General features: G+C 43.9%; 2 long non-coding RNA genes across 4 annotated transcripts; one reads left to right on the forward strand and one right to left on the reverse strand.

Annotated features, from left to right (window-relative positions):
* Positions 1–56: 56 nt before the first annotated feature.
* On the reverse strand, positions 57–20,903 carry LOC134757318 (uncharacterized). Of its 3 annotated transcripts, XR_010131196.1 has the most exons (8): positions 20,617–20,903; positions 20,075–20,193; positions 18,087–18,275; positions 15,790–16,057; positions 10,030–10,128; positions 9,477–9,699; positions 8,026–8,164; positions 193–829 (listed from the first exon to the last, which is right to left on the reverse strand). It is a non-coding gene; the product is annotated as an uncharacterized lncRNA (long non-coding RNA). The 3 variants fall into 3 exon arrangements; XR_010131190.1 differs by lacking the exons at positions 193–829; positions 9,477–9,699 and adding an exon at positions 57–182; XR_010131184.1 differs by lacking the exon at positions 9,477–9,699 and having other exon boundaries at positions 195–829.
* A 182-nt stretch (positions 20,904–21,085) lies between these two features.
* LOC129525401 (uncharacterized) lies at positions 21,086–24,902 on the forward strand. Its single transcript, XR_008669682.2, has 2 exons — positions 21,086–22,555; positions 22,935–24,902. It is a non-coding gene; the product is annotated as an uncharacterized lncRNA (long non-coding RNA).
* The last annotated feature ends 293 nt before the right edge of the window (positions 24,903–25,195 follow it).

Raw genomic sequence — 25,195 nt, forward strand, 5'->3', positions numbered from 1 at the left:
GATCTAGTGAACACAACTGTCCTGAAAGTGAAAGAACCTGCTAAATTTCGAGTTTCTGGTTAGGTGGCTAAAATAGGTTTATAAGACTTCCTTACTTATCCATAACTGCTGAGGTTTGAATTCTTAGCAGTATGATTCCTTTTCTTGTAAGCTGAGCAGCTTAGGAAAGATTGGCCATGTTGCTGTGTAAAAAGAGGTAAACTTAATTTCTACTCAAAGCATGCTTCAATTTGAAACTAGGGCTTCCACTCTTCCAAAGCTGGACTATCACTGCCTCAGGCATGTGTCCCGAAGGGCTCTTGTCTCTGCTGTACTCAAAGTTTAAATGGAGACCAGCAAGCCAGGTTTCCTTTACTTCTAGGTTCCCTCTGCTTTAGAGACTGCATTGAAAATATTCTTGTTCTGCTGTTGTGTTTTGGCTTTGGAATGATGTGATGCAGCTCAATGGGTCCTACCCCCAAGTTGATCAGAGTAAGAAACAGCTGGGAAAGTTAGTGCAAATACAAGTTCATCGTCCTCCTTGCAGGGATTCTGATTCAGAGGGCTCAGGTGGGGACTGGAATGTGTTTGTTAACATGACTCAGATGTGCAGTCAGTTTGGGGACCCGCTGATACCATCGACCTTATAGTTTATGGGATGATCCTTTCTGTTTTGCTGATGAAGAAACTGAGGCACAGAGAGTCTGTAAGTTGCCCAAGTTCCCCTTGCTGTAAGTCCTGGAGCCAGATCTCAGGTGGAGCAGCCTCTTCCCCATCCCCTTCCCACATTTTCCAATTCAGCTGGGTCAATTCTTTCCAAGTACGTGTTTCTCTCCCCTATAAGTCATTTCTGAAAAAAGGAGAACTGGAATTTAACTTCTTTCATCTAACACATTTCCTCACAACATGCTGCCAGCATCATATTCTGGCCTCTTACTATTAAACTGAGATGCCTTTCTTTTTTTTTTTTGAGACAGGGTCTTGTTCTGTCACCCAGGCTGGAGTGCAGTGGTGATTATAGATCACTGCAACCTTGAACTCCTAGGCTCAAGCGATCCTCCTGCCTCAGCTTTCCAAGTAGTTGGAACTCTAGGCACACATCACCATTTCTGGCTAATTTTTTATTTTTTATGGAGACAAGGTCTTGCTATGTTGCTCAGGCTGGTTTTGAACTTCTGGCCTCAAGCGATCCTCCCACCTAGGCCTCCAAAAGTGCTGGGATTACAGGAGTAAACCACTGAGCCTGGCCCTGAAATGCTTTTTTTTTTTTTTTTAATGAAAATACAAGGCATGGAGATGTGGAAAGACACCTTGCTTTATTACTGTTATTATTATTTCTATAGTATAATTCATATATCACAAAAATCACCATTTTTAAGCATATATTTCAGTGTCTTTTACCATATTCCAAAAGTTCTGCAACCATCACCACTACCTAATTCCAGAATATTTTCATAATGCCAAAAAAGCATGCCTGTACCTATGGGCAGTCACTCTCCAATTCCCCGCTTCTTGCAGTCTCTGACAATCACTAATCTACTTTCTCTATATATAGATGTAATTGTTCTGGGCACTCCCTCTATATGGGATAACAAAGTGTGGCATTTTGCATCTGCTTCTCAGCATTTTGTTCTCAAGTTTCATCCTTTTTAGCCTGCATCAATACTTCAACTTTTTATGGCCAAATAATATTCCACCATATGATTATATCACATTTTGTTTATTCATCAACTGATGGTGGTTTGTTTCCACTTTTTAACCATTATGAATAATGCTGCTATGAACAGCTTTGTACATGTTTTTGAGTGAACATCTGTTTTTCATTTTCTTGGTTATAAACCTAGGAGTGCAATTGCTGCATCATGTCACTTTATGTTTAACTTTCTTTTATGTTAAACTTTTTGAGGAACTTACACACTGTTTACCAACTTCAGTGGCTATGCCATTTCACATTCCCACTAGTAATATATGAGAATTCCATATTCTCCATAACTTTCCAAACATGTGTTGTCTTTATTTTTTCTTAAGTCATACTAGTGGGTGTGAAGTGGTATCTCATTTTGATTTAAATTTACATTTTCCTAATGATGAAAAACATTGAACATCTTTGCATGTGCTTCTTGGCCATTTGTGTGTTTGCTTTAGAGAAACCTCTACTCACAGATTTTTTCCCATTGTTAAATTTCGTTGTTTGTCGTTTATTGCTCAGTTATATGAATTCCTTATATACTCTAGGTACTAGACCCATGTCAAATATATAATTTGGAAATAGTTCTCCCATTATGTGGATTATCTTTTCACTTCCTTGACATTATCCTTTGAAGCATATAAGTTTTTTATTTTAGTGAAGTCTATTTATCTATCTATTTTGGGGTTGTTTGTGCCTAGTTAAATAATGTCTAATCCAAAGTCACAAAGATTTGTACCTATGTTTTCTTCAAGACATAGTTTTTTGAATGAGAACTTTCCTGGGTTTTAGTGGAGGGCAGACATTGTTTATTTGTGCCTTCTGTCCATTACTCATGTTTCTCCTGATTGTTATTCATATGCTCACCACCCCTCCATGGAGCATCCCATGGCTGTGACAGAGCTCTGGGGACTGATATCCTTCCACTGACTTTGGCGCCGGTGAGAGCCCTGGTCATGTGGTTCAGCTTGGCCTTAACCCGACCCAGTTGCACATATTCCTCAGGGCCTTTAGAGTTGAAGTCGAGAGCCTCTCTGAGCACGCTTGCCAGCCCATGCTGTTCTAAGGCTGGAGCAAACTTCCTCAGTCTGTTCCAGAGAGAGCGGACTGCAGGGGTGGGACTCATTCAAGACATCTCTGGTGTTAGAAAGTAGACCTGTTTCAGGGTTTGGGGAAGATTGTTCAAAATGAACTAGGTTCTCTCTATTTTTACTGTATGTGTGACTTCTTTCCAGAAACAAAGGAAGAATATTTATGTTAGAACATTTTGTCTATTCTTTGTCAATTGTTGTTTGTCTACAATTTTAATGTTGATAAAGGAGAGCTCAATGTAAATATATTCTTAACAATTATGGTTCATGTCCACTGCCATGCAATTAAAATCAATGCACTGGCCAGACACGGTGGCTCACGCCTGTAATCCCAGCAATTTGGGAGGCCGAGGCGGGCGGGTCATGAGGTCAGGATATTGAGACCATCCTGGCTAACACGGTGAAACCTCATCTCTACTAAAAATACAAAAAATTAGCTGGGTGTGGTGGCGGGCACCTGTAGTCCCAGCTACTTCAGAGGCTGAGGCAGGAGAATGGGGTGAACCCAGGAGGCAGAGCTTGCAGTGAACCGAGATCGAGCCACTGCACTCCAGCCTGGGTGACAGAGCGAGACTCCCATCTCAAAAAAGAAAAAAAAACTACCAACTATCCTGTTACTTAGGTATTATCCTGCTCCTGATGAGAAAACAAACTCAGAAAGATTGTAAAATTTCCCTAAGTCACAAAACTAGTGAGGAGAGGAGTAAGAATTAGATATCTGTTCCTTTTGGCCTTCAAAGCTAACTGTGCACCATTAGATCAAACTGATTTACATACTTTTGCTGGAATTAGTCTCAGAGTTTCTGGTTCTCACTTGATTTTCCCAAGGAAACTGTGCCACTTTAATATCATTTCAAACTTTGAAATTTAAAACTTTATTATACTTTTTTGTCTTTGTTCTATTCCGTTGCTTTTGGTTTCTTCTCAACGGATCCCTCTTATTTATATGCTAAATATTTGCTGCCTATTTTCTGTCAATTTTCACATTTTTGAGTGTTTGTTTTCTCTTTCTTTGTTGTATGCTAACAGTTCTTCACTGAGGTGTAATTTACATAGAGTATACTGCAAAAACCTAAAGGTACAGCTTAAGAAATTTTAATATAACTCTACATTGTACAATAACACCCAGTTAAAGATGGAGGAGATTTTCCCCCATGCCACAAAGTTCTGATGTGGTCCTTGCCGTCAATACTCATCCCTCAAATGAAGAGTATATTCTGAATGTTGTCACTGCCTTAGTCCCTTTGTGTTGCTGGAAAGGAATACCAGAGGCTGGGTAATTTATAAAGAAAAGAGGTGCATTTTGCTTAGAGTTCTGCAGGCTGCACAAGAAGCATGGCACCTGCATCTGCTCCTGAAGAGGGCCTGAGGCTGCTTCCACTTGGAGCAGAAGGTGAAAAGGAACCGGTGTGTGCAGAGATCATATAGTGAGAGAGGAAGCAAAAGAGAGTAAAGATGAGAGGCACTTTTTAATAACTAGCTCCTACAGGAAGAGAGTGAGAATTCACTACCTTCTCCCAGGGTGGGGATTAATCTATTCATGAGGGACCCACTCACATGACCCAAACACCTCCCATTAATCCCACCTCAAATACTGGGGACCACATTTAAACATGTGATTTGGAGGGGACCAATATTTAAACTATAGCAGCCACCATAGATTAATTTTGCCTATTCGTGTGCTTCATAAAAATGGAATCATTTTGGCCGGGCCCGGTGGCTCACGCCTGTAATCCCAAGACTTTGCGAGGCTGAGACGGGCAGATCACATGAGGTCAGGAGTTCAAGACCAGCCTGGCCAACATGGCAAAACCCTGTCTCTACTGAAAATACAAAAATTAGGCATGGTGGCAGGTGCCTGTCATCCCAGCTACTTGGGAGGCTGAGGCAGGGAAAATTTCTTGAACCCGGGAGGCAGAGCCAAGATCGTGCCACTGCACTCCAGCCTGGGGGACAGAGTGAGAGTCCGTCTCAAAAAAATAAAAAAATGGAATCATTTAGTATGTTCTCTTGTTTTGACTTTTCTTTTTTTTTTTTGAGATGGAGTCTCACTCTGTCGCCCAGGCTGGAGTGCAGTGACGCGATCTAGGCTCACTGCAAGCTCTGCCTCCCAGGTTCACGCTATTCTCCTGCCTCAGACTCCCAAGTAGCTGGGAATACAGGCGCCCGCCACCACGCCCGGCTAATTTTTTTCTTTTTTTCTTTTTTTTTGTATTTTTAGTAGAGACGGGGTTTCACTGTGTTAGCCAGGATGGTCTCGATCTCCTGACCTCGTGATCTGCCGCCTCGGCCTCCCAAAGTGTTGGGATTACAGGCGTGAGCCACCACGCCCGGCCGACTTCTCTTTACTCAGGTGGGTATATATGCCACTAATTTGTTTGATTGTGTTTTTCCCTTGTTTCATTTTGTTTTGGCCAAGTAATATCCTATTGATTGTATGATTATCACACAATTTGATATCCATTTTTCTGATGGGAGACAGGTTTACTTGATAACTACTGTGCATAAGTAACTATGAATATTCTCATACAATTATTTCTGTGAAGATACATACTTATTTTCCTGGGTATCTATAGCTAGGGATGGAGTTGCTTGGTGAATGGGTAGAAAATGTTGGACAGAGTTTTGCAAAGTATTTGTATTGTTTTACATTTCTATGAAAGATGTAGGCCATTTCCAGTTGCTCTACATTCCCACACACTTAATATTTTCAGTCTTTTAAACTATGCCAGGTGTGTAGTGATATCCTAAAATTTGGTTTTCTCATGCCTAATGTTCATTTAGATATCTTCTTATGGAAAATATCTTCTCAAATTTTTATATTCATTGATATACTGGGCTGTTTGTCAATTTCTTTGTAATAGGAGTTCTTTATATATTTTGAATGAGTCCATTTATACATACATATTCTTTGCTGTATTATATAGCAAATAATTATTCCTGGTCTAGAGATAGTGTTTAAGTTGTTAAACAACAACATAATAAGGAGAAGCTTTTTAAAAATGAAGTGCAATTCGCTTGATTTCTTATTGTGGTGAGTGCTACAGTATCTAGTCTAAGAAATATTTTCCTGTGTCAAGTTCATGAAACTATTTCCTATTTTTCCTTTACAAGGTTTCTAATTTTAACTTTCACATCTTAAGTTAATTTCAATATATGATGGAGAGTGGTTAATATTAACTTTTTAAAACAACAAATATTATTTCACTCAAAATCGTTTTATATATCAAAATCGTTTAAATATAAAAAAGAGGCCGGGCATGGTGGCTCACGCCTGTAATCCCAGCACTTTGGGAGGCTGAGGTGGGCGGATCACACTTGTGGCAGCATTGAAGGCTTCACTCTTCCCCAAGGGATCCAATCTCCCCTCAGTCAAGAAGCTCCAGGCATCTGAACTGGATGCCAGGTCATAAATTCCCACTATGGTGACTCCAACAGGTCTCTGTCCTCAGAACTAGAGCTTTTCTAATTATTACATAAGTTGACTTCTTAGTAGATTTCCCATCCATTACATCCCAGACACCTCACAATGATTAGTAACCACCACATGTCCCTGCCTCTCAAGGAAATCCCTCCCACCTTGTCTCTAGACAGCTGAGTCCCACGGCCTGTCCTCTACTCTTCCAGAACCCTGTTGTTCTGACAGCAGGGAGGGCAAATCCATGCAGCATCTCCCGCCATGACCTCCAGCCTGCAGAGGAGAGGCGCCACAGGACCTTTACATGCACGCCGCTGTTCCCCTCACCCATGCATTTCTTAGTGCCTTGGTGAGGAGAATGCCTCTGGGTCTTCCTTGGTGGGAGCTAAAGGAACAAAGGTAAATAATGCTATGGGACCCACCGAGAATTGGGGCTGTGGAAGAGTGGCCACTGAAGTAATAGACAGATGCAGCTATTGCCAGATACTCAGTGCCAGAGCAGGGAGGGAGAGGGAAGAAATACGGACCTCACCTTCCTCTCACTTCCAGGCTCCATCGGGTGCCCCCATTGCTAAACCTAACTAAAAGTGTGCACACAGGGGAGCCAGGGATGCATTCTAGAAGGGACAAGCCCCAAGTGGCATAAGACAGGATGGAAATGAGTGGAGAGTGGATCTGTGGGAAGGAGGAGGGGATGTTATGGGGAAACAAAAGGAGAATACTAGCTAATAACGCCAGGTGACACTAATATCCCCAAGTCTGTGCTCATATTCAGAAAAGAAAGCTCAGCGTAAAGCACTCAACCAGGAGTCAAGATATTGTTATTTTCAACTGTTGTTCCAACAGTTGTATTATAAAGGGCTAGTTTATTTCATGCCTTTCTAATTTGACATAAAGTGCTACATGGCATTGGAGCTGGTACAGCCTCGCTCAATTATGGGTTGAAGAGTACACAGAGACTGCCAGGCTGAGGGAAGGTGCAAGAGAATAGAAGAGATGCTCACAGAGAACCACAGACCACACGGCCCCAGAGTCAGGGGCAGCATCAGCCACTGTCGGCTGCTCATTTGTCCAGACAGAGCCCACAAGCCTCAGCCATGCTTTGCTTCTGCAAGATGCTTCTTCACCTTTTCAATAAACCTGCCTGAATTAAAGCTGATGGGAGTTTATTTCTCCTTCATCATAAAAGAAATTCTTCACGACAACAATCTCCAATGAATTGTGGGCACAGAAGGCAGACCCATCCCTGCTTCTCTTCCACTATCTCCCCTGTAGGTTGAAAAGGAGGAGGTACTGAATTACCGCCAAATGTTCCTCTGGCTCTGATATTCTGTGACTCTGGTTTCTTTTTGGCTACTTTGTTTTTGGAAGCATGTATCCTAAGGCGTCCAGTTGAAAAACCTTTGTCTACTGTGTCCAGACATTCCTGGTGGTATTTCAGATAAGACACTCTTGGGTTGCTGCACTCACAAGCACTGAAACAATTCTATGACCATCTGTTTCATGGCCACCTGTTTGCTCATTTTCTATGTACATAAAGGGAGGGGACAGACGGCAAATTTGCATATTATAAATTGTATCATCTTAAAAAGGAAACAAGGCAATATTTTGCAATAAAACCTTAAGATGCATTAAATTTAAGCCTAATGCAATAAAGAATGCCCATAAAATTATTATCTAAAGAATGTTTAGAAAATTGTTGAACAAGGGACATCATCATTTAAAGTGATATGAAGAAAACTCAGCTAAGCATATGGGCTAGATTAGAGAGAAAAATAAAGGACCCATCTCTGCCCTGGAAAAACTACTGGTAGCATCTTTCAGAAAGCTCTCTGTGTTTGAGTACGCACCTTGATCCATAGGCTCACATTTGATCCCAACTGGCGGCTGCTTCTTGGCATTAACTTTGGATTCCCAACCAGTAAATCTTAGCAAGATCTGAGTTTCTCCAGGTATATTATTTTGTTTGACCATCCTTATCTTCAAGGGCTACCAAAAAGAAACAAATAATTTATTTACCTCCCCAGAGGAAAAGGTTTTACCAATGAGACACTTTCTTACCATGACCCCAGGGCCCCCATGCCCTGTTCACTTGAGTGCCCTGTGTGGCCTGAGAGAAAGCTCATACTGGTCACAGGATTCTTTATATGATTAAACTCCTTCCTGAACCCCAACTTCATGGTGGTGGTGATGACAGGTATCCCATGCTCATGTCCCTGAAGTCATCAGCCTGTCTCCAGTTAGAAAAAATTACATGTATATAGAGAGGCCTCTTTGGAAGTAGCAAAAGCTTTCTCACCTTCATACATTAATGGTTGGAATGTACAATAGTATAAACACTTTGGGAAAAAATGTCTGGCATGTTCTTACAGAACTAAACAACTACCTATTCTATGACTCAGTAATTCCTAAGCATTTATCCAAGAGAAATTAAAACATATGTTCAGAAAATGATTTATACAAGAATGTTCATAGCAGTTTTATTCATAATAGGAAAAACTGGAAACATTCAAATATCTATCAATACAGGAATGGATCAATAAACTGTGATACATTCATTCCATGGAATGGCTAAAGGAACAAACTTTTGACACACAAAACAACATGGATGAATCTCAAAAACATTTTGAGTGCAATAGGAGCCATACACAAAAGAGTGTGAGAAAAATGATAAATAATAATGGTTTCAAGAAATGCAGAGCAGAGAGCCCAGAGGCAAAGACCCACATGACAGAGGGTCAGTCCCAGGCTGTGGATCCTAACTAAGAAACTCCTGCTGGATTTTGCCCAGCTCCATTTCCAAACTATTTTGGGTTAGTGACTTCTTTATCCCCTCCATGTTCCCTCATTTTGAACTAGAATCACTGTAGTTGTTATTCTATGTCTGTCCCATCATTTCACATTAGGGGCAGATAAGCTGTTTGTTCAGTTTCACAGGTCGACAGAGGTAAGGGAATTATGTCAAGGATCTGCACTTAATGGACACTCTCGGAAGCCTCATTCACACCTGGTGTGGATGTTTTAGATGGGATTTTAAACTTTTGATCTGATGTGGTCTACGTGACATTTTTGATGTTGAACTAATGCTTTAATGACATGAAATCTGGAAACCTCAGGGGAGAGGGTAAATGCACTTTGCAGATGGGGGAATGTGAGTGTCCTACTGTGGTAGATGGAATTTCTGAAATGGTCCCCAAACATGCCACACCCTTGTCTCTAAAGCCTCTTAAGGTGATGAGACACCATTCCTGTGATTATGTTGTTATATGCCAGTTATATGACTTTAAGATGGTGAGGTTACCGCATGAACTGGATCTAATCACATCACTCCATACGTGACAGAGCTTTGTGTGGCTGGTTGGAGAAGATGAAGTCAGAGAAGGTGGGAGCTTGAGAAGGACTCCATGAGTTGTTATTGGTTGAAAGATGAAACAGACAGGTAAGGAGGAAAGCACGTGGCCTCTGGAGTCAGAGTAGAGTGTCTCCCCGCTGACAGCCAGCACAGAAAAAGGGCCCTCAGTCCCCTACAAACAAGAATAGGAACTCTTTCATTATCTGTAGTGAACCTGGAAAAATAGCTTGAGCTCTAGGAAAAAAACACAGCCAGCCCATTCCTGGATTTTAGTCTCACATGACTCTAATCAGAGAACCCGGCCGCTTCATTCCAGACTTCTGTGGTTTCAAACCACTGGTTTGTGGTAATGTGATAATAGGCAGCAAGAGAAAACTAGTACAGATGCCTGTCTCTCCTCTTGAATTTCAATTTCACATAAATGTATGCTAACCCTCTAAGAGAAAAAAATCAATCAATCGACCAATCAATGAAAGAACTACAGTAAAAATATTGCCCTCACCTTTATGTGGCTGTTCCAGAGCCCTTGCCACCTGAAGAAGACAATGAGGGGTATTTCAGGCACTTGAGGAGTGTGGCTTTACTGTTATCAATCACATTTCTGAAAGAATAAAAATGGTTCAGTGAAGGGATGGGTTGCCCCTCCACACCTGTGGGCGTTTCTCGTTAGGTGGAAGGCGAGACTTGGAAAAGAAAGAGACACAGAGACAAAGTATAGAGAAAGAAAAATGGGCCCAGGGGACCGGCGTTCAGCATACGGAGGACCCATGCCGGCACTGGCCTCTGAGTTCCCTTAGTATTTATTGATCATTATCGGGCGTTTCCGGAGGAGAGGGGGATGTGGCAGGACAATAGGATAATAGTGGAGAGAAGATCAGCAGGTAAACATGTGAACAAATGTCTCTGCATCATAAACAAGGTAAAGAAAAAAGTGCTGTGCTTTTGATGTGCATATACATAAACATCTCAATGCCTTACAGAGCAGTATTGCTGCCAGCATGTCCCACCTCCAGTCCTAAGGCGGTTTTCTCCTATCTCAGTAGATGGAATATACAATCGGGCTTTACACCGAGACATTCCATTGCCCAGGGACGAGCAGGAGACAGATGCCTTCCTCTTATCTCAACTGCAAAGAGACCTTCCTTCCTCTTTTACTAATCCTCCTCAGCACAGACCCTTTACGAGTGTCGGGCTGGGGGACAGTCAGGTCTTTCCCTTCCCATGAGACTGTATTTCAGACTATCACATGGGGAGAAACCTTGGACAATACCTGGCTCTCCTAGGCAGAGGTCCCTGCAGTCTTCCGCAGTGTAGTGTGTCTCTGGGTACTTGAGATTAGGGAGTGGTGATGACTCTTAACAAGCATGCTGCCTTCAAGCATTTGTTTAACAAAGCATACCCTGAACAGCCCTTAATCCATTTAACCCTGAGTTGACACAGCCCATGTCTTAGGGAGCACAGGGTTGGGGGTAGGGTTACAGATTAACAGCGTCTCAAGGCAAAAGAATTTTTCTTAGTACAGAACAAAATGGAGTCTCTTATGTCTACTTCTTCCTACACAGACACAGTAACAATCTGATCTTTCTTTTCCCCACAGTTCAGGTCAGGCCGTGGCTCATGTCTGTAATCCTAGCACTTTGAGAGGCCAAGGCAGGTGGATCACTTGAGGTCAAGAGTTAGAGACCAACCTGGCCAACATGAAGAAACCCTGTCTCTACCAAAAATACAAACATTAGCCAGGTGTGGTGGCAGGCGCCTGTAATCCCAGCTATTCAGGAGGCTGAGGCAGGAGAATCACTTGAACTCAGGAGGTGGAGGTTGCAGTGAGCTGAGATGGCGCCGTTGCATTCGAGCCCAAGGAAGAGAGAAATAACTCCCATCTCCAAAAAAAAAGATAAAATAAAATAAAGACGGTTCACTACTTAACTCCAAATATTATTATGTGAAAATGTATCATCTCAATTTTAATAGCAGATTTTAAAAAATTCCTTTTCTTGTGCTCACCAGACAAGGTTTGGTAACAAATACCAGTCACCAGCACAGATGAACCAATTCAAGGAGAGCCATAAACAGGACTACTATTATGTTCCCCCAAAAACCATCCCTAGAATGCAATCTCTTCTCTACTTGTCACAAAACGAACACAATAGTCCACTATATAAAGTCCCAAACACAGGAAAATGTAAATATAATGAAGTCTGCTTTCCAAATATTTATTCTATTCAGACCCAGTCATGGGGACCAGGGATTAGGAAATGACTACAAACAGGTTCAAGGGAATTTGGGAAGTGACAAAATATGCTGAAGTAGAACTCTGCTGATGGCTGCACAATTCGATAAATCAACTTACATCATTGAGTTGTACATTAACAATGGGGGACTTTTATAACAAGTAATTCTTTAAACAAACTTTTGGGTTTCTATTTCAACATGGAAAGAGCTAGGCAGTCATCACTTGTCCTCACAGCTAGAAAAAAGCTGAAAAAACTGAAAGTCAACCCTTCTAGGGTGGATCAGAGAATTGAGGTCACAGGGAAAACTGCCACCTTAAAAATGAGAAACACAGGCTAACACACAAGGAGTCACAGCTCACAGGGAAGAGAAGCTACTGGGGACAGCAAGTGGGAGGAGCACTTAAATGATATTGACAGATTACTAGAAGCTGAGGGTAGCCTGGCTAGAACATTAAAAACTCCTTGAAGACCAGACTAAGGGGGAATCTCACACATTTCCAAGTTTTACTACAATGATCTCAACCAGGTTCTCATGATGAAGTTCAGAAAAACTCCCTGAGGTTTGGCACTACCAACTTCAGGACTTACATTAAGCTACAGTAACCCAAATAGTGTGAAGTTGGTGAAAAGAGAAAACACACACAAATAGATGCATGGAAAAGAATACGGAGCCCAGAAGCAGGCCTACATACAGTCCACTGATCTTCCATGGAGGTTTAGAGACAATTTAAAACAGCAAAGATAGCCTTTCCAACTAGTGGTGCTAGAACAGCTGGACAACCACATGCAAAAAACTAAATAAATCCAGGTATGCATGTTATACCCTTTATAAAATAAATCTTACATGTAAATGTAAGCGCAAAACCATAAGAATCCTAGGAGACATCATAGGAGAAAATCTCGGGGATCCTGGGTTCAATGATGGCTTCTTAGATACAAAACCAAAAGCACAATCTACTAATGAAAAAAAATTAAGTTGAGCCTCATTAAAATTAAAAACTTCTGTTCTGTGAAAGACACTGTTAAGAGAACGGAAAAAGCAAGTCACAGACTGGCAGAAAATATTTACAAAATAATCTGATGGAAAAACTGCTGTCCAAAATATATGAAGAATTCTGAGAACTAAACAACACAAAGCAAAAAAAAAAAAAAAAAAGGTGAAAGATCTGAACACCTCATTAATAAGATATACAGATGGCAAATAAGCATATGAGAAAGATGCTCAAAATCATTTGTTGTGAGGGAATTGCACATTAAAACAATGAGCTATCACTGTAAACCTATCAGAATGGCTAAAACACAAAACGGTGAACACAACAAATGCTGTCAAAGATCAGGAACAACCAGAACTCTCCATAGCTAGTGGAAATCAAAAGCGTACAGTCACTTTGGGAAACTTAAGTTCATTCAAAATCCTGCACATAAGTACTTACAGCAATTTTATCATAATTCTCAAAACTTGGAATTACCCAAGACGTCTTTAACCAAGTGAATGAATAAACAAACTGTGTTGTAGCCATACAATGAAATCTGATTCAGTGATTTTACAAAACAAGCTATCAAGTCATGAAAAGGCGTGGAGGAACTTAAAGTACATAATGCTAGAAAGAAGCCAGTCTGGAAACCTACATACTGTAATTCCAACTCTAGGACATTCTTGGAAAGTCAAAAAGATAGAAGTAGTAAAACGATGAGTGGTTGTCAGGGGTGGAGGAGAGGAGGAGGCATGAAATGGTGAAGCACAGGGAATTTTCAGCAGTGAAACTATTTTGCATGATGCTGTATTGAGGATTCAGGACATTACGTAATTGCCAAAACCCATAATCTGTGAAACTCAAAGAATGAACTCTAATGTAAACTATGGACTTTAGTTGATAATGATGTATCAACAGTGGTTCATCAATTGTAACGAATGGACCATACTAATACAACATACTAATAGGGGAAATTGTGTGCTGGAGGACAGGGGAGCCTAGAAGAACTCTCTGTACTATCTACTCCATTTTTCTGTAAACCTAGAACTGTTCCAAAAAATAACATCTATTACTTTTTTTTAATTAGGATGCAGCAGCCCCATACCAAGGTTTTGGTGGCATCCTGTTATTGTTTGGTTAGTACTTGGCATTGAAGTGCACCAACCTGGAGTCAGAGCAGTTGGAGATTTCAATGCCTACGCCATTTACCTCTAACCCTGGGGTGCCCCCGGAACACAGTTAGCAGATCAGTTAGGCAGAAGCAGCCTCAGTCATCTAGACAGTGCAGGGTTCTGGTAAGGACAGGTGCAAACCATCTAGGTGGGCAGAACTTGGTGATGACTAGGAACCACTGAGACTCAGCAGCTGCCCCAGTGGCACCCACAAATCAGAGGAGGAGGAGGCTGGGAGGACCTAAGGGCTACAGGACGAGCTCCCTGCCTACAAGACAGGAGCAGCTCCAGAGGTTTTGGTAAGTAATGTAGATTTCAGTGCAGTGTGGTCTATTTAAAATAGTAGAACAAAAAGGAAAGAAAAAGAGAGAGCATGAGAGAGAGAGAAACAAAAAGAAAAGAAGAAAGGAAAGAATGGAGGGAGGGAGGGAAGGAGGGAGGGAGGAAGGAAGGGAGGGAGGAAGGAAGGCAGGGAGGGAGGGAGGCAGGGAGGGAGGAAGAAAAGAAGGGAGGGAGGGAGGAAGGGAGGGAGGAAGGGAGGAAGAAAGGAAGGGAGGGAGGGTGGAAGGGAAGGAGGGAGGGAAAGAATAAAGAGAGAGAGAAAGAGAGTGGGAGGGAAGTAGGGAAGGGAGAGAAGTAGGGAAGGAAGGAAGGAAATGAACAAATTCACATGAAGATGAGAACATCCAGGGGAACTTACACCACCAGTATTTCCATTAACAGGAACATGCTAACTAGTTATTGGAGAGAGACGCACTACTGTAAAACTATATACTGTTTCCATGGGGTACAACCCCTTCTTCCTCCTGAAACACATTATTCCTCTGGCCCACTGTTGCCAGAGACACTGAGTCTTGTCTTTGGATAAGTTCTGGTGCCCCAAAGAATGAGATGAGACAGTGGATCCCAGAACACCAGGCCGCAACCTTCCCTGCTGCTCCTTGTCCACTCCAGAAGCTGCCCGGCTGCAGGTGGGGGCCTCAGCCCCTGGGTCTGACATCGTCCATTTGTCATTCTCACTGGACTTCCCTCCTTGCACTGGCTCCCACTCCCCCAGGACCTGGTGGACGGCCACGTGAGAAGGATACAAACAGGCCATGCCCCTTTCTTTCTCCCCCTCTCAATGCCTGCAGTGGTGGGTTCCATGGGGTAGTGACCTGAGATTTACTCATTATGGGGCCTCTAGCCCAGAGCAGGGCATGGTACCTAATAATCACCCCATGAATGCTCAGTGAAAGAAGGCGTCCACCACAAGGTCCTGGGGAACCAAGAATTCCACTGTGGCCCATAAATTCTAAGTCCCACAGGATTCTGGAATGGGAGATGGGATCGGCCTTCAAAAGTGGCCTCTCTTTTAACCCATTATACTGGCAACTGAGCCATGTTTCCCCATCCTGGACACATCTAGAGGGCACTGCCTAAAACCACACACATCTCCCCACCCAGGACAGTGCAGAGCCTTAGCCTGGGGGATGCGGGTGGACAGGGAGGGGGTGAGCCATGGAAGCTGAAGAGGAGAAAGCAGGTGAAAGGGGACAGCAGGGTGGAAACAAGAGATGGAAATGGGGGCAGAGAATGGGGGGTAAGAGGGGAAGAGCAAAGAGTGGGATGCAGATCTAGCTACTAAGGAAAAGTCCTGGAGAGAACACTGTCCTCTCCTGAAGTAAAATCACTTCCACCTGACCACGGCACTGCAGGTCGAGGGTGGCACACGCTGTGAATATTTGTTCATTCACTTAACAAATATTAATTCAGTATCTATTTCATGCCAGGCAAGGCCCTGCGATGTTCAGGGCCCTTGGCATCTTCCCTTCACATCTGAGTCATAATAGAAAAAGGACTCTCTGACTGCATCGAGCTGGCAATGCCTCAGGGTTTTTACCTGTGGGATCTGGCAGCTCTTCATTCGGCCCACATCGTGTGAGGCTGCTCTTGGTGCACCGAATGGGGAAGTTTCTACATCAGTGCCTCGGAGAGTCCACTGGAAGCCCTGGACAGTGGGAGTTGGTGGCACCCCCAGCGTGGAGGCCAAGAGCACACAGCACTGAAGCTCCAGACACCCTCAGGAGGACGGTAAGGGATGGTAAGGTGGGAGCCTGGGTCACCAGGAACCTTCGCCTGCATCTAAACAGGATTTGCTTTCAGATTGCCTATGAGATAAAAGAGAGAAATCATGGTTAATATTGAGATTTTGGGCTTCGGCAACTTGAAGGATGGAGCTGCCATTTACGGAGACTGGGAAGACCCAGGGAGGAGCAGGTTGAAAGGTGGTGGGGAACTAGAATTGGTTGGGTTCCTGTCATATGTAATCAACAGTCCTCACCAGCCTTGGCAACATGGAAAGACCCCATCTCTGAAAATAAAAAATGAAAAATTAGCCGAGCATGGTGGCACACACTTGTAGTCTCAGCTACTCAGAAGGCTGAGGCAGGAGGATTCCTTGAGCCTTGAATTAGAGGTTAGTGAGCTATGATGGCACCACTGAACTCCAGCCTCGGGGGAAAAAAAATAAAGAGTCCTGACTAAATACTTGAGTAGCCAGGGAAGTTTTCACAAAGTAATATTTGAGGAAGATCTTAGTGAACAAGAATTCGATTCTTTCTGTTAGGGAATTAAGAGTGTGTGGGTGTAGTTAATGCTTCTTTGGGATCTCATCTACTGGTCTATCTGGTCTATCTGTACATGCATATTCTACAGGCTGTCTCACTGAGTTTTCGCTAGGTTATGCTACAGTAACAAAAGCCCCAAAATCTTAGCAGCTACACATACAAAGGTCTGTTTTTCATTGACATTTCCTTTTATGTCAGGTTGACTGTGACTCTGCTGTATACAAGCTATTTTATTTGTTAGATGGTGAAAACTGTGACACTTGGAGATTGCTGAATGTGGTATTAGTATGTTCATTCATTCATTCATTTGACAAATATTTATTCAATATCTGTTTCATGCCAGGCAAGGTCAAGAACTCAGAATATAGTGGTGAATAAAAGAGACAAAATCTCAAATTTCCAGGAGCTTATATTGAAAATGAGATTAAACACATACAAAATAATCATAATAACAACAATGAATACTATATTCATAAATAATAGCTGTAAGAGATTTTAGTAAATCTTTTAAATTAGAAAAATATAAAAATTATTAAAACTAAAATGGCCAGGGGTGATGGCTCATGCCTGTAATCCCAACACTTTGGGATGCCAAGGTGGGAGGATCATTTGAGCCCAGGAGTTTGAAAACAGGCTGGGCACTACAGGAAAACCCTGTCTACAAAAAATAGAAAATTAGCCGGGCACAGTGGTGCATGCCTGAAGACCCAGCTACTAAGGAAGCTGAGGTGGGCAGACTGCTTGAGCCTGAGAGGTCAAGGCTGCAGAGACCCATGATCATACCACTCCACTCCAGCCTGGGCAACAGAGCGAGACACTGTCTCAAGAAAAAAAAAAAAATTATTCGATGTAGTCCTAAAACTACTATGTAGAATACTATTGTTTACATCACATCACGTCAGCCCTTTAAATGGCTTAACGCTTATTTAGGTACAATCCATAAAGTTTTCCTGGTAATTAAGTATACCGAAGAACAATTAAGTATAAAAGAGTTACTGCCTTGACAGGAAGATTGTAAAAATTGTAAAAAGATAAATAAATAAATAAATAAATAAGAGTCAAAACTGTAGCTCTGTGAGGCTCAAATAACATCTAATTCAAGTCACAATGAACATCTAGCAATCACTGTGAACACCACATAATTCACTTAATACATTTTGCCTGAACGCCCAACACATCTGAATTACCAACACCGTATGTAGCCAAGAAACTGACAATCATTTATAAATTATCACCTATGACTCCATCTGCTCTACGCACTTATTTTTTAAATTTTATTCATTTATTTATTATTTTTATTTTTTGTAGAGAAGGGATCTCACTATGTTGCCCAGGTTGGTCCAGAAACAGAAACAGACCCACACTAATTTCATAAATCGGATGACAAAAAAGTGCCAAACGGTGCAGAAGGAAAAGGATAGTCTTTTCAACCAATGGTGCTGGATCAAGCAGACACATCCATGTAGTAAAAAGTGAATCATAGCCGGGTGGGGTAGCTCACGCCTGTAATCCCAGCACTCTGGGAGGCTTAAGTGGGAAGATTACTTGAGCCCAAGAGTTTGAGACAAACCTGGGAAACATGTTGAATCCCCATCTCTACAAAAAATATGAAAATTAGCCAGGCATGGTGGCACACTCCTATAGTCACAGCTACTCAGGAGGCTGAGGTGGGAGGATCACTTGAGCCAGGAGGTGGAGGTTGCAGTGAGCTGAGATCCTGCCACGGCAATCTAGCCTGGACAACAGAGTGAGGCCCTGTCTGAAAAAAAAAAGAAAAAGAAATGCAAAAACTAAAATAAAATTGCTATAAGGTTAACACAGAAAAATGTGTTCATACTCCTAGGTTAGGCATTGATTTTTAAACAGGACACAAAAAGCAGTAACCATAAAGGAAAAGACTGATAAAGTATAATTTCATTAAAATTAAGAATCTCAGGCTGGGTGCAGTGGCTCATGCCTGTAATCCCAACACTTTGGGAGGCCGAGGCAGGTGTATCACCTGAGCCTAGGAATTCCAGACCAGCCTATGCAATGTGGCAAAACCCTATCTCTACTAAAAATACAGAGAAGAGCTGAGTGTGGTGGTGCTCCCCTGTAGGTCCCAGCTACTTGGGGGCTGAGGCAGGAGGATCACCTGAGCCTTGGGAGGTCAAGGTTGCGGTCAGCGGGGATTGTGCCACCGCACTCCAGCCTGGGCAACAGAGTGAGATCTTGTCTCAAAAAGAAAAAAAAAGTTAGAGAATCTCCACTCATGAATAAGCACCATTAAAAGAGTGAAAAGGCAAGCTACAGATTGAAAAAAGGGAAATGCAATACACATATATCCTAGAAAGGACGCATATCCAGAATAAAGTATTACAAATCAACAGAAAAACAAGCATATCAATGAAAACTGGATAAAAAGATTTAACAGGCACTTCACAAAAGAGGACATATAAATGCCAATAAAAGATACTCAATCTCAATACCAGGAAAATGCAAAATGAAATCACACTGATACATTACTGCACCCCTACTAGAATGGCAAAATAATTTTTAACTGACAGGCATCAGCAAGGATGTGGGGTAACCAGAATATCCCTGCTAAATGGTACAACCACTTTGGGAAAACGTTCAACAATACGTAATACTAAAGTTGTATCATTCATATACCTCTAAAACCAACAATGCCACTCCTACAAATATACCCCAGTCTAGTAATGTTCTATTTCTTGATCTGTGGTGGTTCACTTGGTAAAAATTCATTACCTGTACTTTTTTTTTTTTTTTTTTGAGACAGGGTTTCACTCTGCCACCCAGGCGGGAGTGCACTGCCATGATCACGGCTCACTGCAATCTCAACCTCCTGGGCTCTGGTGATCCTCCCACCTCAGCCTACCGGGTAGCTGGGACTACAGGCACACACCACCACACACAGCTAACTTTTCTATTTTTAGTAGAGATAGGGTTTTGGCACGTTGCCGAGGCTGGTCTGGAAATCCTGGGCTCAAGTGATCCGCCCACCTTGGCGTCCCAAAGTGCTGGGATTACAGGTGTGATCTACCGCGCCGGGACCACCTGCACATTTAAAATTGTGAACCTCTCTGTATACTTCAGTAACTTTTCAAAGATTTCTTTGACACAAAGTTCTCAGAAATCTTAAAGCTAGCATTTCACAATAGAAAAAAAGAGCTTCTGGTTCACTGGTGAAATTTTACTAATAAAATTTAAAAACAAAAAGCTACTAACACATATCAGCTCAGAACAAAAACTAAACACTACCAGCAGATCTTTTCTTTAACTTCGTGAAGCACTGGGATTCATTCTTTCGGCAAAGAAAGGATGAACAACACTGTAACCCAAAGAAAAGGTATCACTGCAAGAAAAGACTTCTTTTCGAAAGCAGCTCTAGCAGCAAAAGATAGGAGGAAAGCAAGGAAACCATGCCAAACGTATTGGTTAACTCTTCGGAGAAAGGACGCCAAATGAGATGATCTAACAAGCCAGAAAGACAGACAGACACAGGGAAATCACAGCAACTCTTTGGAGTGCAAACACCAACCCCACAATCCAACCTACCAGAAATCCTGCGGTGAATTTGAGGCTTGCCCCGCTAGTCATGAGGTGATTCAGTGATGGCTGCAAACGCTCCTCATGTGCATCCTGGACTTGGTACACCTGGCTTGCCCATCACCAGCCTGGAGAAACCGCCAGGAGCAGAATCCCGGAGGCCAATAAAGACCCCAACTTTGCAAGCCAGGGGCGCGAGTGGTCTCGCCTCTCAGGTCCCCAGAGGCAACCGATTTCTGGCCTCGGGGGTGGGGTGCGGGGTCAGGGTCCTCCACAGGATACACGAGGACGTGCCCCCGAAGCTGCTCGTCCCTTCACCCCCTGGGATGCCACAGAACACCCGCCAGCGAGTTTCTTCCCCAGCGCCCAAGAGATGAGGGCTGCGGGCGGCAGCGGCAAGCGAGGAATCCAACGCAGGGAACTTAAGCCCCGGCGGGGCCGGAACACACGCCCCCCCCACCCCCCACCCCGCCTCGCCCTCCGCCGCTCGCAACAAAGCTTGCGACAGCCGCAGCTCGACCCAGCTGTGTACCCGCGGGTCCCGGACTCACCGCCCGCCCGGCCTGGCTTGGCGCCTTCACCTCGGAAACGCTGGGTGGACTTCGATGTAAACCGTAACTTCCCATCCAGACGGCAGCCGCGCCGCCGCGCCTCGTCCCGCTCCTGGCGCCACAGGTCGCCCGTCCCGCGTTCCCAAAAGCACCGCGTTCACTCAGAAGCTCACGCAGCCTCGGCACCCTCACCTACCCCTCCCAATATCGCCGCTGTCTCAATCGCCGCCCAGCCCATAGCCTGCGGCCAGCTGGATCCACAGGATCACGCTGGGCGCGTCGAGAGCCCAAGGCGCAGGCGCAGGCGCAGGCGCAGGCGCAGGCGCAGGCGCAGGCGCAGGCGCAGGCGCAGGCGCAGGCGCAGGCGCAGGCGCAGGCGCAGGCGCAGGCGCAGGCGCAGGCGCAGGCGCAGGCGCAGGCGCAGGCGCAGGCGCAGGCGCAGGCGCAGGCGCAGGCGCAGCGGGGCCTTAAAGGTACCTGGCTGCCTCTGCCGCACAGCGGGTTCGCGCGGGCCAAGAAAAGGATTAAGGGAGTGGATGGACAGAGTGCAGCAGAGACCGGGAAATCTCTCTCTCCGCTCCGCCTCTCTTTCAAGGCACCAGCACTTGACCCTGCAAATCGCTGATTTCCCGGGCCACTTGAACCGCCCTTGCCAGGTTAAAGGGGCAGAAGACACACCCCCTCGGGGGCCCGGAGCGACCCCGGGCTTAGGACTGCAGGCTGGCGCTGCAGCACCGCCCCCGAGTCTGACTTCCAGGCCCCGGCATGCGGTGCAGACGCGCAGACATCGGAAGGCAACCCCCAGCTCCCCTGAGAGGTGACCTTAGGTCACTCGAAAAAATAACCAGCATGTCAATGGCACTTGTAGTTATTTTCTAATTTAAATTAATAACATTTTGCAGATGGGCTTCCACTGAAATAAGCCTTTGAGAAAAAGAAAAACTTCTTCTTTTTCAACAAGATTAGGAAATACCAAGAAATAGGCAACTAAGGTGGGGGAGTGGGGGTGGGCGACAAGCAGGCACCAGCTATTAAAGCAGCGGCCTAGTATATTCTGTCCTTCCATAGTTTGCGGGCCCAAGCCTAACTTCCTACAATAATAATTGTATAGAAAAGTTTTAAAAAGGGATAAAAAAAAAAAGAGGGGACATCTCAAATGAATACACTTAAGCTCCCCCCTCAAGAAACATGAAATAGGCAAGTAAAAGAAACCTAAAGCAGGCCAGGCACGGTGGCTCACGCCGGTAATACAAGCACTTTGGGAGGCCAGGGTGGGTGGATCACCTGAGGTGAGGAGTTCAAAACGAGCCTGGCCAACAAGGCAAAACCCCGTCTCTACTAAAAATACAAAAAAATTAGCTGGGCGTGGTAGCACCCGCCTGTAATCCCAGCTATTCTGGAGGCTGAGGAAGGAGAATCGCTTGAACCCGGGAGGTGGAGGTTGCAGTGAGCTGAGATCGCACCACTGCACTCCAGCCTGCACCATGGGAATGAGACTGAATCTACAAAAAAAAAACAAAAACAAAAAACAAAACAAAACAAAACAAAAACCTAAAGCAAATGGAAGGAAATAATAAAGATAACAGCAGAAATCAATGGCATTGAAAACAAAAAACAAAAGGGGAAACGAGTGAAAATAAAGCTGTCTCTTTGAAAAGATCAATAATATTTGACATATATTTGACAACCCAGATGAATTGGACAAATTCATCTTAAGTATCAACTACCACAACTTACCTAAAGCAAAATAGGTCATCTGAGTAGCTGTGTAACTAGAGCTACCCCATGCCTGTGCTTCATACTCGACTCCAGAGTGATTGAAATCTACATTGATATATAGGTTCAGCCCACAGGGATGGCAACTCTCAGCCCAACCAGAGGCATAAGGCCCAAAGATTATGGGGTCTATCTGGGACAAGAACACAGGCCGCTAAGAAAGGTATGTAAGCTCGGGAGGGAGGAAAGAAAGGGGAAGGGGGCTAGAGGAGATTCGGACCTGAGATGCATTCACCCTATGAGGTGAACCCCAGTCTCCAGCATGGGAGTTGACAATTCCATTACTGAACCATCAGTGTTCCATGTAGTATAACCTCTCATGGGTTTAAAAGAAAAAAAAAAAAAAACTAGTGTTATAAGCAGGCATGAAGGGGCAGGGTGGATGGGGGTGGGAATGTTCTGTAATAGGCTTACACAGATGTCTTTGGAAAACAGAGCTAACAAAGCAACAGGCACTTAGAGAACAGGCTTGTCCTAAACCTTCTGTTGTTTGCCAAGGGAAGAAATCTTGGAGTGAAATTTTCACTTTCTCTCTTGTGCAGATCTCTGTAAGACACAAAAGTTTGGAAGACAGTCATTTTGATCCTTGACTTTTCTAGAGACTCAAAAGACGCATCTGAGGAGAAAAGCTCTGGGTCCCTGGAATGACCGTGCCACTCAACATGCCTCCTGGAGTGGCCAAAGAGAGTGTAGTCAAGAAAATAAATATTGGAGTGAACTTTCACTCACTCCCACCTTTGTAGGTTTGTTAAAAACATATGAATTTAGAAGCAAGATACTTGGCTTTTTCACATGACTCAAAAGAGGTGTAGATGAAGAGAAGCTCCATCATCCCACAGAACTTCCAGGGTAACCTGGACACATCCCTAAATCTCCAGCTCCTGGGTCTTTGAAAGCCTGTTTAGGGAAAGAATTTGTGATTTTCTCAAGGTTGAGAGGAAAGAGTTTGGGAAACACCAAGGCATGGGTTGGCAAAAAGATTACATCATCAGTGAGGAAATGAAATTTCCAGAGGTTTTTGCCAGATCTGGGACCAGAGACAAAGGCCTGGATGAATTTCCTGTGTATTTCCATAGAGGTCTGTTATCTAGTTGTATAGATCCTGTTTCACAATTAGGCTCTTTGAAATCTGGTATGTTGATTTAAATGCCATTATAAATAACTTGATAATGTTGCCTGACATACGTCTCCTATGCAAGGCTTTGCTCTGGGTGTCCTTTCTGTTTGCTCAGTGTGTCTACTCAAGAGTCCTATACAAATCTATTTTAGAAACACTGCTTCAAAGTCCTTCCAGAGACTCTTCAAAATTAGATCTAGTGAAACCGCACTCAGTGGAGCATTGGTAGTTCAGCGGTGGCATTCTCCCCACCTACGCGGGAGACCTGGGTTCAACTCCCGGCCAAAGCAGGCCTTCTTACCCTTCATGCTCCAAGTTCATGCTTGAAGGGCTATTACATTTCTAGCCAACAAAGTTATTGTACTACACAGGCTGTGCAGCATTTAGGGGCCTTGAGTCGTGGTGGCTGGAAGCTAAACCTGCCACCTCTGGAATATTCTCTGTGCTGGATCTAATCTTGAAATTACATTTCCTCTGCTCAAAGCCTGTCTTTGAAAGTGGGGGTGTTTCCGGTGGTTTGCTGCAGTTTGGAATACTGGGAACTAAATAAAGCCTTTGCTACTTTCATCTAGTCTCCGGGCACACCCCTGAGTAACCCAAAGGCCATCAGACGGATTCTCGTGCTGGACTTTCCCCTACCTTAGGCCACATCTCACTATGGAGTGAGGATCAAGAAGTAAAGGTCTGGGAAGGAGAGAAGCTGCAGGGGCCAGGGAGACTCTTCGTTGGTCGGAGAGCCATCAGCGGCCCAAGGAAAAGGGAGGATCGTGGGGAGACGAGGGGAGCAGTGGAGATGAGGGGAGCAGCGGAGACAGAGTCTCATGCACAGGTGTGCCCAGACACCCTGAACCCAGTTACTTAACCTCATCAACCACGTGGCATCCGCGGGGTCCGTGGGCCTGTGGGTCTTCCGGGAGGGATTCTGTGTCCCTGTTATTGTGTGTCAATAGGTGTTAGCCTGATATTTATATTTTTAATGAGAGAAAACGAACTCCAGAATTTGGGAACTGTTTTTCCGGTTTTGCTTTATACCTCTTGGACACTCCTTCGAAGGACTGGATCTGAGGGGCATTGGGGTGCGACTATGGTGGACAAGGGATGATTAATTTTCATCCAAAAATCTTTGGTGGATTCCCCCGGCTCTCCAGCTCACCAGTCTAACAGTAGTTTAAAACAGAAGATCAGCAACGTTTGGAGAGTTTTTTTTTCTTTGCGTTTTAATGATAAACTTGATTTATTCAATTCTATTCTGAGGTTGTCTTTCTATATTTTGAGTATAAAACGATGGCCATACTATGTTGGAACCACTAAGGTTCTTCTCTTCACTTGTTATTCGTAAAGTCTCTTTGTAATCTGAGAATTTCCTGAGTAAACTGGGAACTGTTATACATAATTCCTTGTTTTTGAACATTCTTTGTAAACAGGAATCAGGATTGGGGGTGGGGAGGGAGGGAGGAGTAGGAGTCCTGATTTGTATAACAGAAAATCATGGATTACTTATGTGATGGAGCAAAGGGTTTAAAAACTCTTAGCGTCCCCAGATTTCCCCTTTTACTGTTAGCTGAAGAAAATTCTGTCTTTGACTCCCTTCCTTACCCTCTCCTGGCCTGTGAGATGCTTCCTCCCTATTCAGTTTATTTCCTCCTCCCCTCCCCGCCCCACTCCCCCCACCCCCGCAGCCCCCTC

The sequence above is a fragment of the Gorilla gorilla genome, chromosome 1 (assembly GCF_029281585.2).
Source record: "Gorilla gorilla gorilla isolate KB3781 chromosome 1, NHGRI_mGorGor1-v2.1_pri, whole genome shotgun sequence".
NCBI classification, from domain to species: domain Eukaryota; kingdom Metazoa; phylum Chordata; class Mammalia; order Primates; family Hominidae; genus Gorilla; species Gorilla gorilla.